Below are 12,247 nucleotides of genomic sequence, written 5' to 3' on the forward strand. Positions count from 1 at the left end.
TTGTAATTATTGAAGCTTTATAATATCTGCACGCAGATGCTTGTAATGTAAGTCTATATTTTTGCTTTATATATGTAAGAAAACTATCATTTAATTTCTATACAAATTTTAAACTAAATTTCTAAATGCTTGCCATCTTCTAATGCAAAAATCCATGATGGATTACTATAGAAGAATAAACCAGTAAGAAATCACAAAGCAAATGCCTGGTAATAAAGTGGAGCTAAACCGGGTGTGGTGGCACACGCCTGTAATCCCAGAATTTCTTGGGATGTTGAGGCAGGAGGATCTCTGTGAGTTTGAAGCCAGCCTGGGCTACGTAGTAAGTTCCAACTCAGTCTCAACTACACAGTGAGACCCTGTTTAAGAAAAAAAAAAAAAAAATGAAAGTCAAGATAATGGTTACTGAGGCATAAATCAGAATAGTTGTTTTTTTGTTGTTGGTGTTTTTTTTTTTTTTTGAGCTTTAACTGAGTTTACTGGTACATTGTAGGGATACAGTACAGTTACATTCATTGTTGGGATTTTGTACCTCTACAAGATGTGGGAAAGCACTGGCACTGATTTACTTTCCAGAGGATTCACTAGGACAATGGGGACGTTTTATATCTTGACCAGATGATGGTTATTTTGTTGTTTACTCAAGTACTTCATTTGTTTAAAGCACACATCTCAAATGAGAATTTATGGGTTTAAATGCATAATCTTGCTCAGGGAAGTGTTTACATAATTTATAAAATTAATTTTGTGTTTTTAAATTAAGTGATTTCCTAAAATCATCCATATTTCAATTCTATTGTAATAGCAAAAGTTTGGCAACTAGAGAACACATTCCTATTGGAGAATAATCTGATGAAATTATGTATAATTTTTCCACTTAGATGGGACAAATAAACTGTAAGTCGGCATAGTTCTCCTCATTCGGTTTTGTGTACTTCAATCTCTTCCCTCAATCTGAGATTTCAAGGCCATTATTTCACTGAATTTAATGTATTTATTCCTCTTCTGTATTTTATTACCACTCGTTGATTCTCAGGTAAACCCAAAAGGGAATACGTACTAAATTCTCTATTTTCTTAAAATTTCACATTATAACCCTGACCTCGAGAACTTCTCTAACTACTCCACTCATCAAAGATCTGTTTCAATTAATTTGTTATTATCTTCAAACTAATTTTCAATTTGTATATAAACTATCAACACTTGATTTTTTACTTTGAATGCATAGACTGTCTCTTGAATGAACTATAGCACTATTAAAGAATATATTATGTTTTAGAGCAAGACGTTTTCTTAGAGCTTAAAGAAAAACATGTTTAACAATATTATAGGCATGTGAGCCTTATATGCTTTAGAATGAATACTGAAGACCTGGGGAATGGAGTTCAGTGCCCCCCCAGGGGGTCTGTCAAGCACAAGATCCTAAGTTTGATTCACAGTACCAAAAAGAAAAAAAAAGAATCAATACTGAAAACCCAAATATGTATCCCCAAGTTGTCAGTGGAAAACACAAATAATTTTTCTGTAGAATCTTCCATTCAGGGACAAAAATGGAACCCATAAATATACTTATTTTGTTAAAATAAGTTATAAGAACTTTGGCTTGTATCTATATGTAATAAAGTAAACATATTAATGGTTTCAAACGGGATATATATTTTGAGAAAAACATAGAAGAAAATTGCTGTGATTCTGTAAAGCTCCTAAAGGATTTTCTAAAAGAGGACCATGTAAGACTACATTTTTGTAAAGGGGAAACAATCTTTTTTTGTGCAATAAAAAAATAAAACCTAATTGGAGTTCTCTTTACTTTTCTTTGTAGAATTGCAGAACACTAGACTACTTCACATTGACATGGATTTTTCCCCATATTAAATAATACATTTCTTTCATTGTATATTTCTCTAAAACCTAGCATTACCAGGTAAACTTCTTTCAATATTTTATATTTCATTTTATTTATAAGGTGTGGAAAACAGTTCTTTTCTTTTTCTTTTTTTTTTTTTTTACACTTTTCTTTGAGATGGAGCTGCAAAATTATAAACCCTTGACCGCAACTTTGGTCAATAGCGTGATGGCAGAGCTAAATATGTTTGTGATGGTCACGGCCTGCTCTGTCTGAGGACTTCATTACAGGCACAAACGGAGTGGGCGCCTTTGGGCACTAAGAAATTAAAAGATAATGTGAAGGATACTGTACCAAAAAAAAACTATTACAGAGATAAACAGAACAAGGCAATTTAGCCTACATCTTTGAGATATCTAAAATAAAGCTGAACCCGACAAAAGGCTTACTTACCTTGCCTGTGGGTAAGTCACCAAAGCAGTCTGTATGTAAAATCTTCCTGGGAAGGAGAGAGGCAAAGTAGTCGATTTGTCTGAGTGAGACTGATTTTCCTGTCCAATTACAGGGAGGCAGGGGGGACCTAAGGTTCTCAAAGCTTCGTGTCTTCTTCACAAGATCAAAGCTGTCTTTCATTGGTGTCTGAATGCTAAAAATACCTCGCTGAATTTTAGTGCAGTCCCTGCTTTAAATGTGTGTCAACGCCTCTAACTTTTGTTTCAAAAGCTGGATTCTGACAGCATCTGTCTTAAAAAAATACTTTGAAGTAGCTGAGGGAATACACAGAAAATAATTAACTTTTGTAGGAAACTCTAGTCTGGTTTACATTATCTCTCTGTGATCTCAGAAGCCTGTGTTTACTACTTTTATATTTGACATTTTGTCATAAGAGATAAGTAATTAAATTTTACACACTTCTCATTTTATAAATTTAAGTAAAAAGTGATACACATAATCATAATAAAATGCATTATCATTGCCTAGGATCTTATAAATTTTCTAAATTGAAAGCTTAAAAATACATTAAAGAAATAAAATATGCCCAATTGGAGCTATTATGGTGAATAAACAAAGAGAAATAACCCATCAATTTACGCATTGTACATTTTTTCTATTCAGTCTTGAAGTTAGTATTTGTATTTGAAATTTTAAGATTTTCTTTTGAAACTTTAAAAAAATCTATTTACTTAAAAATTAGTTTTAATAAGTATAAGCTAGTTAGTTGGGTGGGCTTTGATTAGTTTTCCTACAATTGGGACAGGTATTTCAAGCCTAAAGTGGAAGGAACTGTCAGTTACTGAGGGATTATGTGGGTTTGGCTAGAGAAGGAAAGAGGAGAAAACTTTATGAATACCCATCTGTAATAAAGTACCACGAGGAGTTCCTCAAGGAAGTGCGGTACACTGAGGACATTCCGACTCTTATTCCAGTCATTATGACGCTCAAGTGGCTGGATGTTTTTCTATTCTGTCTTTCCATTTTGTATTCATCATTGGTGGAAAATTACTATCATACAGACACATACATTCAGCTGAGTCATATTGTGCCATAGCACACAATTTCCGAATCTGATATTTCAGCCCTGGCTCCCTGACCTGGATCTCACTATGTAGTCCAGGCTGGTCTCAAACTCATAGCAATCCTCCTGCCTCAGCCTCCCGAGTGCTGGGATTACAGAAGTGAGCCACCATGCCCGGACGTTTCCAAACAGAGCTCTCTGTAGCTTCCTTAGTTCTGAGTGCTGCCTGATTTGAGATCTATTCTCCACTCAAACAAATTCTGTTTAGCTCTGGTGAAGCTGTGGCACAATGTGCAGTAAGAAATTAATGGAAGGGTGTTTAGGGGGGTTAAGCTCAGTGGTTTTGCCGCCTGCCTGGCAAGCTCAAGGGCCTGAGTTCGATCCCCATTACTGGAAAAAAAAAAATTAACTGGAAAATATTCAGGGGATTACTTCAACTTGGCAAAAGTTTTCAGGAATAGTAGTGACAACAGGCATATCATAAGAGGTGTTAAATAAGTAAAATACAGCGGAGCTACAGAGAACTTTTGACATTTCAACACAGCGACTATGGTGGGCCTCAGACGTAGTAATGACCTCTGCTGTGTTTTTCATGAGCATGAACTATCGTGATATTTGCTTTCAGAGTGTATGTAGGCTCTAGTCATTCAGTGATTCTACTGAGGCAACTTGATTGAGGTCCTTATATTCTCCTTCTTGACATAATCTACTGGAGGTTTCAGAGAGAATTGAGTATGCTCTTAAGAGATGAGAAAAACAAAGGGGGAAATTAAAAATAAAACTTCAACTTTATCCAATAGCATCTTTTACTAATGTTTTCATTATCAATACTTAGTGTGCATGTGTGACTAGCTTATAAGCCTTGAGAGTTCACACTCAGGCTGTTTTTTACTGCTTTTAACATAGTATATCAATACCACTGTGCCTCATTTGGTGATTAAGTTCAGTAAGCTGTAGAAAATCTCTAGTATTGACTGTCCAAAAGAATTTAATTTTGCTTAGAGTACCTCATTTTTAATCGTAATTTCTAATACATGATCTGTAATGGACTTCTTATAAAGATGAGATGATTAAGATGCCAGTTTCAGGATGCACATGAAAATAGAAGGCACTTACTAATTAATTAATGTAATTCTTTCTATTTTCCTTGACATCTATCACTACACAAAATATGTACAAGTTCTAAGTTTTGAATAATCCACTAAAAAGGGCTTTGAAAATTATTACTACATAAGTATATTTAGCATGAATGATCCGATTTGATAATGTACTGCTCATTCTTACATGCAATGTTTTTGGGTTCTTTTTGGTACTGGGGATTGAACTTGGGACTCTGTGCTTGCAAGGCAGGTGTCAGCACCAAGGAGTTAAATCCCTGGTGATATTGCTCCGTCTTAAATTGCAACAATAATCTAGGTGGGGTCTTTTGCTTTTTCTCTAATTCTCTTTTCCTCTGAGGAAAATAAATGTAAAAAAAAAAAAGTCTTCTTTTTTCCATCGAGGTTCGTCTCAATTATTCAGGACTGTAGATGTAGGCTCAAGCAGTTAAGGCTTTTGTTATGAACATTTCTTCCTTTTTTCCCATGTGATGGCTTCATAAGTGTTTGTTGATTCAATTTAATGTATTTTTATAACTTTTTGCAATTTCTTAATGTGTTTCTTATCTTTTATTTTCTCTCTGCCTCACAGCCCCTCACTATGTTCAGGAACCTTTTATATCCTCTCACTAACTTTAACCGATTTGTATTTCAGACTCTATTTTATTTTCTGTGAGAGTCAACTGAGCAGTAGAAAGAATTCAGATCATGGAGATATGGAGTAAGCTATAGAGCTCCTTTCTACAATTAGAAATCAAGTGAGATTTAGGATAGGATGGAAAGTAATGAAAGCACAAAAGTCAATTTTATTTTTACTACTTTTCATTTGTCATTTGAAAATTATAGAAATATTTTTATTTATTTTTCAATTTTTTTGTTTTGTTTTTTTGAGACAGAGTCTCACTATCTAGTTCAGCCTGCCCTGGAACTCACTGTGTAGCCCAGGCTCGTCTCCAACTCACAGTGATCCTCCTGCCTAGTCCTGGGATTACAGGCATGTGCCACCATACCAGGTGAAATTATTTAAAGTATGACAAATATAAGGTAAATACAACAACATAGCTTAAATAGAAAAGTATGCAAACAAATATACCAGTCTAGCCCTGACTCAACAAAACATGCTGAAACTAAATTAGACACTACTTAATTTGTATTTCAAAGTAAAGCAATATTGCAGTGATGTAGTGTAAAAGGCAGTTCTCTAGCAAGAACTAATAGGTCTTAATACATATTTCACTAAACAAAGCACCTAAGTACATAGAGAAAAAACATAAAATTGGAAAGAAAAATCAAAGATCCAAACATATTATGGAAAATTTCACAATATTTCCCTCAATAGCGACAGCTAGGGAGACTTTTTAAAATATCTGTAATAGAAGCTGGGCGTGGTGGTGCATACCTGTGATCCCAGCACTTGAGAGGCTGAGGCAGGAGTATCAATGTGAGTTCGAGACCAGCCTGGGCTACATAGTGAGTTCCAGGGCAATCACAACTACAAAATGAGACCCTGTCTCAAAACAAACAAACAAACAAATCTGTAATAGAGCAATTAAAATCAGCAACATTATGCCTCAGTTGGAGCATTATACTGCATGGAAAACCTGAAGTGTACACAGTGCTCTCAAAATTAAGGGAAATGTTCACCAAGTAGACCGTGTCCATACAAACGATAAAGACCTTAACACGTTCAAATTAGTGGAAATCTTCACAGTAAGATCTCACACAATAGTGGAGTGAAACAAGAAATAGGAGCCCAAATATATTATTCTTAATACATAATGTATTCTTAATACAGTAACTTTTCTCTTTTCTTTCCTAGTCACTTTCTTTAGTGTTTATGCTTGTGTGTCTCATGTACTTAACATGATGGTCTCAAGATGCTTCCATTTTCTGACAAATGTCTCATGTTTAATATTCGTACGATTTATTGAAGAACCTAGGGCTGTACCTTCAGCCATGTGTGCTTATGTATACTCAGTACTGCTACATTTCCCTTACAGCCTTTCACCTGGAATAACCCAGATTACTGAACAGTTGGATTCACCTAGAATAGTCACTGTATCTCGACTTGTGGCAAAGTCCTGCAGACCCCTGAAATGTTACCAAAAACCTCTGCAACAGGGCGCAGTCTCCTGCCCACTGTATGACTCACGACCTGAGGGGAAAAAATTAAAGAACAAAACTAAGAGAGACAGAAAGCAGGGTAACATGATGAGCAATGCCAGTGTAACTTTGTCCGAGCCACTGATATTTTTTCCTTTTTTTTTGCTTGTTTCTTTTGTTTTTGGTACTGGGGATCGAACTCAGATCCCTGCTCTTGGGAGGCAGGCGGGGGAACCACTGAGCTACATCCTAGGCCCTGAGCCACTGATTTTTATTGGTTATCAATTGGGCTAAAGGCAAGCTATGTGCAAGGGCAGAACTATGTGTTGTTTCTATGGAAATTAATGTAAGCAAGGCTCATAAAAGACAAGACAAAACATTCTTGAATTAGGAACAGAATAGACAAAATATATGCTTGTAGTTAAAACATTGTCCCTCTAGTAATAAGGTTTTAGTTGTGGGAATGGAATTTGGGGGTGAATTACTCTGACCTTGGCCCATGGGCTTCGGCCAGACTCACTCCTATAAACAAGCCAACTGTAGGGTTAACCCTTTACAGCTTGCTTTGGGTGCAATCATTATTATAGTGTCCTGCAGTAAGTGAAGAAGAAAAGAATGAGTTATGATCATAGTGAATTTCCAGAGTTCATAGGTTAACTACAACAATCCATTCATGTCAGCTTGGGAAAAATGAAATGATTGGTTTTGATTTATTTACTATGGGGTAATATTCCAGCTTTTTTGCTCGACCATGAAAAAAAACTGGCAAAAGGTTATCTTGTTGAAGCAGTTTACATCAACTCTGCACAGAATCCTTAATCGTGAACTTTTTCCTTTTCTCAGATCCTTTCTCCTGGATGTTATCCCTAGAAGTGGCTCTTTCTTACAAATTTTCTTGATCCACTTTCTTGAATTTCAAGCAAAATCACATTCTCTCATGCAAAACTTTCTCTAACATATCTGTATGTCATGCCTTTATTTTTGTTCCCATGTCACTTACAACGCTTCTTCACAGAATATTTTTCTTATCAAAATTGTATATTTTTGTTTAACTTAATGACATATTGTGTCTTCAAAGACTACTCTTTGATCTTACTGATAGTTTTCATCCCCCTCTACTGGATTCTGAAGCTCCTATATTTTGTACAGTATTTCCAGTCACTTTTCCATCAAGAGTGAATAATTCACTAATTTGCCTTGGATCTAGATACTATTTTTATCACTTAAAGTTGTGGGTCCTTATTTTATTTCCCATTTCTTGATATCATTATCTCAATCATATATATATGATAATTACTAACTCATAACATAATTATGAAGGTAAAGTAAGGGCACATGGAAGAGAAGCAAAATGTTGGAATAACATACATTTGTTTCAAGTGATATGTATACAATAAAGCAAGTTTTTAAAATTTAAAAAAGTAAACATAACAGAAACAATATAATACATATGAATGTGTATATACACCCTTGAAATGTGTACCAAATATTCTCAGCATAAATCTTTCACATTTTTACAGTCAAATCTATGAATTATCTAGCAATAAAATAGCAGGAAATTCATTAGGCTTCACCAGCTCTTTAGAAAGTCATCTAAGAAGTTCTATGATATAGATTTTGGTTTAAGGAAAAGAGCACACTCAGTGCGGGAAATTGGAAGGAATATTTTATTACTGGAGAATATTGTTTTAGGCTATTTTGAAAAATTATGAGAACCAATAAAAAAGAATCAGTGTATTTCAAACATGCTGGTCATCATATAATTATGAGAAGTACCATGATTTGCACAATACATACTATAAGAATTTGTTCTTAAAAATTCAAAATAGGGTCTAAGAAAATGTTCAAAGTAAAAACACAGGCAAGAAAAACCTTATTTGTTCAATATTTAGAGGTCTTACAATAACATTTACTGTTTTAAAAAATGAACTTGATCTTCAATGTTGAAGGCAATAAAATGTTAGACACAGGAAATAGTGAAGAAATATTTGGCCAACAGAATGAGGTCCTCTCTGGGAGGTACTGAACTTGGTGAATATACCATGATTTATAGTCAAGTCCAAAAATCAGAAGGGCTGAAAATCAAGATTGTGGACACACATTTAGTTTCACATTACTTACAGGAATCAAGGACATGGGCTGACAGAAAACACATAGAAATAAAAAATATAAACCTGATGCTAAAGATATAGTCTTTTAAAATTTTTTTGAGAGAGGGAGGAGACTAACTTTTCAAAGATTTAAAAAATACCTTTGTAATCAGTCCAGAATATTATTCCAAAGCTTAAATCAACTTGAGAAATATATCACTACATCTTTTTCATATACCAACTCCATTTACTAGAAACCACAAGCAACTTAGTTTGATGGGTATAGTATTTTAAAAGTATCACACTTATAAGAAATCTCTTGTTTGGGGAACCAAAGATCATTACTGTTGTTCTTGGATTTCTCTTTGTATTCCTGCTTAAATTGCAGAGAAATATTTTAATTCTATTTCTGTAAGGATAAGGCTTTTATTGTTGTTACTGCTCATAGTCATTTAATATCATCTCTTACATAGACCACATCACATATACAGAAGGGCTTATACACAAATCATTTACGTTAAAATTTGACTCTTTATTACACTTTTGATTATAGCATAAGGCACTAAAGCAAAGACTGTTTGAGTGTGTACATGTGTGTACTTTTCTGCTGTACACCTACATTTCTTATGTATAATAACTGTAACTACTTTTATGAAACTTGAGATTTCTGCTCAATTTCATATAAGAAATTATAGATGGAATAATAAAAGTTAAATTTTCAACTTGAAAGTTTGTAGACTGAAACACTCTTATTGAATCATTATTTCTCTATCAAATCAATTTCCAATGACATTATTTGTAAATTTTTAAAAATTTTGAGCCATGCCCAACCATACATGCTATTTAGAAATAAGCTTTTACTTCTGACCATACAAACAGTAAACAAACAAAAGAGAGGCAGAGGCCTGTGGACATTAGAATCCTACTCATGCTGAGTTATACTGGAAAACCAAAGGGACAAAGGTGAGCAAAATCATTCTTTTTTAAGAAAAATATTGAACACTGTCTTAATATTCTTATGATGGCAATAAACTAACCTTCTTTATTTATTCAGTGACTTTGATAAAATATCTAACTATTCTTTGTCTACTTTTGCTTTTCTACCATAATTAAAAATGTATAGGACAATTACTCTAGAAATTTATGTTCAAATACTAAAACCACTCTAAATTCTTAAATACTATTCAAAGACAGAATACATAGTAATCAGGTTATTAAAGTAATACACAATTACAAGTGCTCCTCATGTGTCAGGGATGATTTTGTTCACAATTTTAAACAATAGAGACTTTTGCTCCTGTGAAAAGACTTCAGATGACTTTGTACTTGAGAGAAATTTTGATGATTGTGGACACCAGTTTCTGAAAATTTTAAAATTGACTACTTTTTCAACTTATTTTCCAATACCACCTTACTGCACATATAAAAATATACTTTCTTGACATTATGAAGTTTAAAGTTATAAAAACATTAACTTTCTATACTAAGAAATAAAGATAAACAACATAGATTACTATGAGTGATGAATTAATTTTGAACATATACATCAATAGCTTCTAATGCAGTTACTTTAAATAAAATGATAACTGCACATGTAGTATCAGGAAAAAATTCTGCATCAGATATTTTATGGAAAAAATGTTATACCACATTGTGTGTAGAATGCTGTAGAATGGCTTGTGTGGGCGACATGTGTAACACATATGTGTATGAGCGTGCATATGAACAGGTATATGTGCATGTCTGTGACTGTACAACCCATAAAAATGCACAGATGCATTCATAGCTGGGTCTATGTAGTGGAATGAGGGCATAGAGACAGGTCACAATGCTTGTGCTTTTTACTTTATAATGTGCGCTTTTTACAAGTGCAACCATGAATGATATCTATAACTACAATTTTAATTTAAACCTGATAACTCCTTTGTTCCATCTCAATTTGTGACCAGTATGGATTAAATCCAAACCAGAGTTTTAAAGTTTAGCTCTGACAAACCTATAGATTGAATTTTACTGCCCATTATTTAATAGTGGATCTAAAGCCTTCACAATTGGTTTCTGTTATGTGCTGTGAATTCTGTGGCATCACTGCATAGAATTTCAGCTTCTGAACTTTCTTGTAATGGTTGAAAATGATTAGATAGCAGCAGTTTAGCGTTAATATCTGTTATGTTCATAATGACCATCATCTATATTTTTAGGCTGCTAATGAGTTAATTTCTCATATTACCTAGTAAAATATTATTTTCACCTGCTAGAAATTGCTGTAAAGTTAGGCACTTGCCCATGAAAGTGAATAATTGAGCAATGGATTATTTACTTATTTTTTATGTACATAAGTTTACCATATAATTAAGGTTTAGAGTTTTGTTAATAAGAATGCTATGCTCAAAAAAGTTTCATCGAGGGTTCTAAAGCAACAGTGAATAATTGAATTTTAGCCTTTAGGAAAGACTTTTTTTATTAATCTGTACTATGAAAATTAGAAATACGCAACAGGATCAACACTTTCATCATGAACACAGCTTCGTCTTGAATATGCCATTGCTTCAAGGCTTTTGCTGCTCCATCGCCTCCTCCACTTTCCCTCTCAGGTTTACCATGACTTTTCCCCCTCTGTGAAATTTGGAAACGTGGTTTTGGCTACAATAAAATCAGCAGGGAGTTGGGAAAAGGAAAAGTTAAGGCCTACCGTTTTGAAGAATTGAGACGGTGCCTCTGGTTGTCTCAGCTTGACTTCCCTCCCCAGTTGAGTGTGGCATCATGCTTGGGCAGGAAATTGGGTTTTAACGTCTCTCCATGACTATTTTAGAAAAGCTTTTGCTTGTGTCCTTTGTCCTGCTTTTTCTCCCATGTAGACATCAGACTCTACCCTACAATTTTGTTCTTCCATTTCACAAAAGAGAAGAGTTTTCCAAACACATCCATATTTTCTCAAATTCTTCAAATGGATTACATCCTTCTTGCAGGCAGAATAAAATTATATAATATTTCCACTGTGAACTGTACAACAAAAAAGTAATGATTTTATCGAATAATAATTAAGAACACAATGAATAAGAAATAGCTTTCAAGATTCCAAATCCCAATTAAGCTATTTACTTTTTTCTAGAATGTACTCAAAGCTAAATTTTATCTCAAAATTTATGCAATTTTATCTCAAAGATATGCAATGAAATTATGTTCATTTCAAAAGCAATGTGAGGGCTGTGGATTTAGCTCAGTGTTGCCACCGTCTGCCTCACAAGTGCAGGGTACCGAGTTCGAGCCCCAATAAACAAACAAAAAAAGTAACATGGAGGTTGAGAACATACAGAAGTCAGTGAGCTATATATTGAATAAAAACTAAAAATTATCAGTGTATTTGAGGATTACTAAGTATTATTGCTCAAAGGAAAAATAAGACTATTGAACTAACTGAATTTACCAAATATACTTTTTCTTAATTTGGCTACTAATATCCAGTGTAATACATACATTATTACTGGAATGTTTAAGTGGATATGCATAAAAAATTTCACATCGATTAAATTTTGCTTTCTAGTACACAACTGTTTTTGTCCTTTGGTTCTTATTGGATCAAATGAGCAAAACT

Source organism: Fukomys damarensis, unplaced genomic scaffold (genome assembly GCF_012274545.1).
Source record: "Fukomys damarensis isolate Sample0158 unplaced genomic scaffold, DMR_v1.0_HiC HiC_scaffold_27, whole genome shotgun sequence".
Taxonomy (NCBI): Eukaryota; Metazoa; Chordata; class Mammalia; order Rodentia; family Bathyergidae; genus Fukomys; species Fukomys damarensis.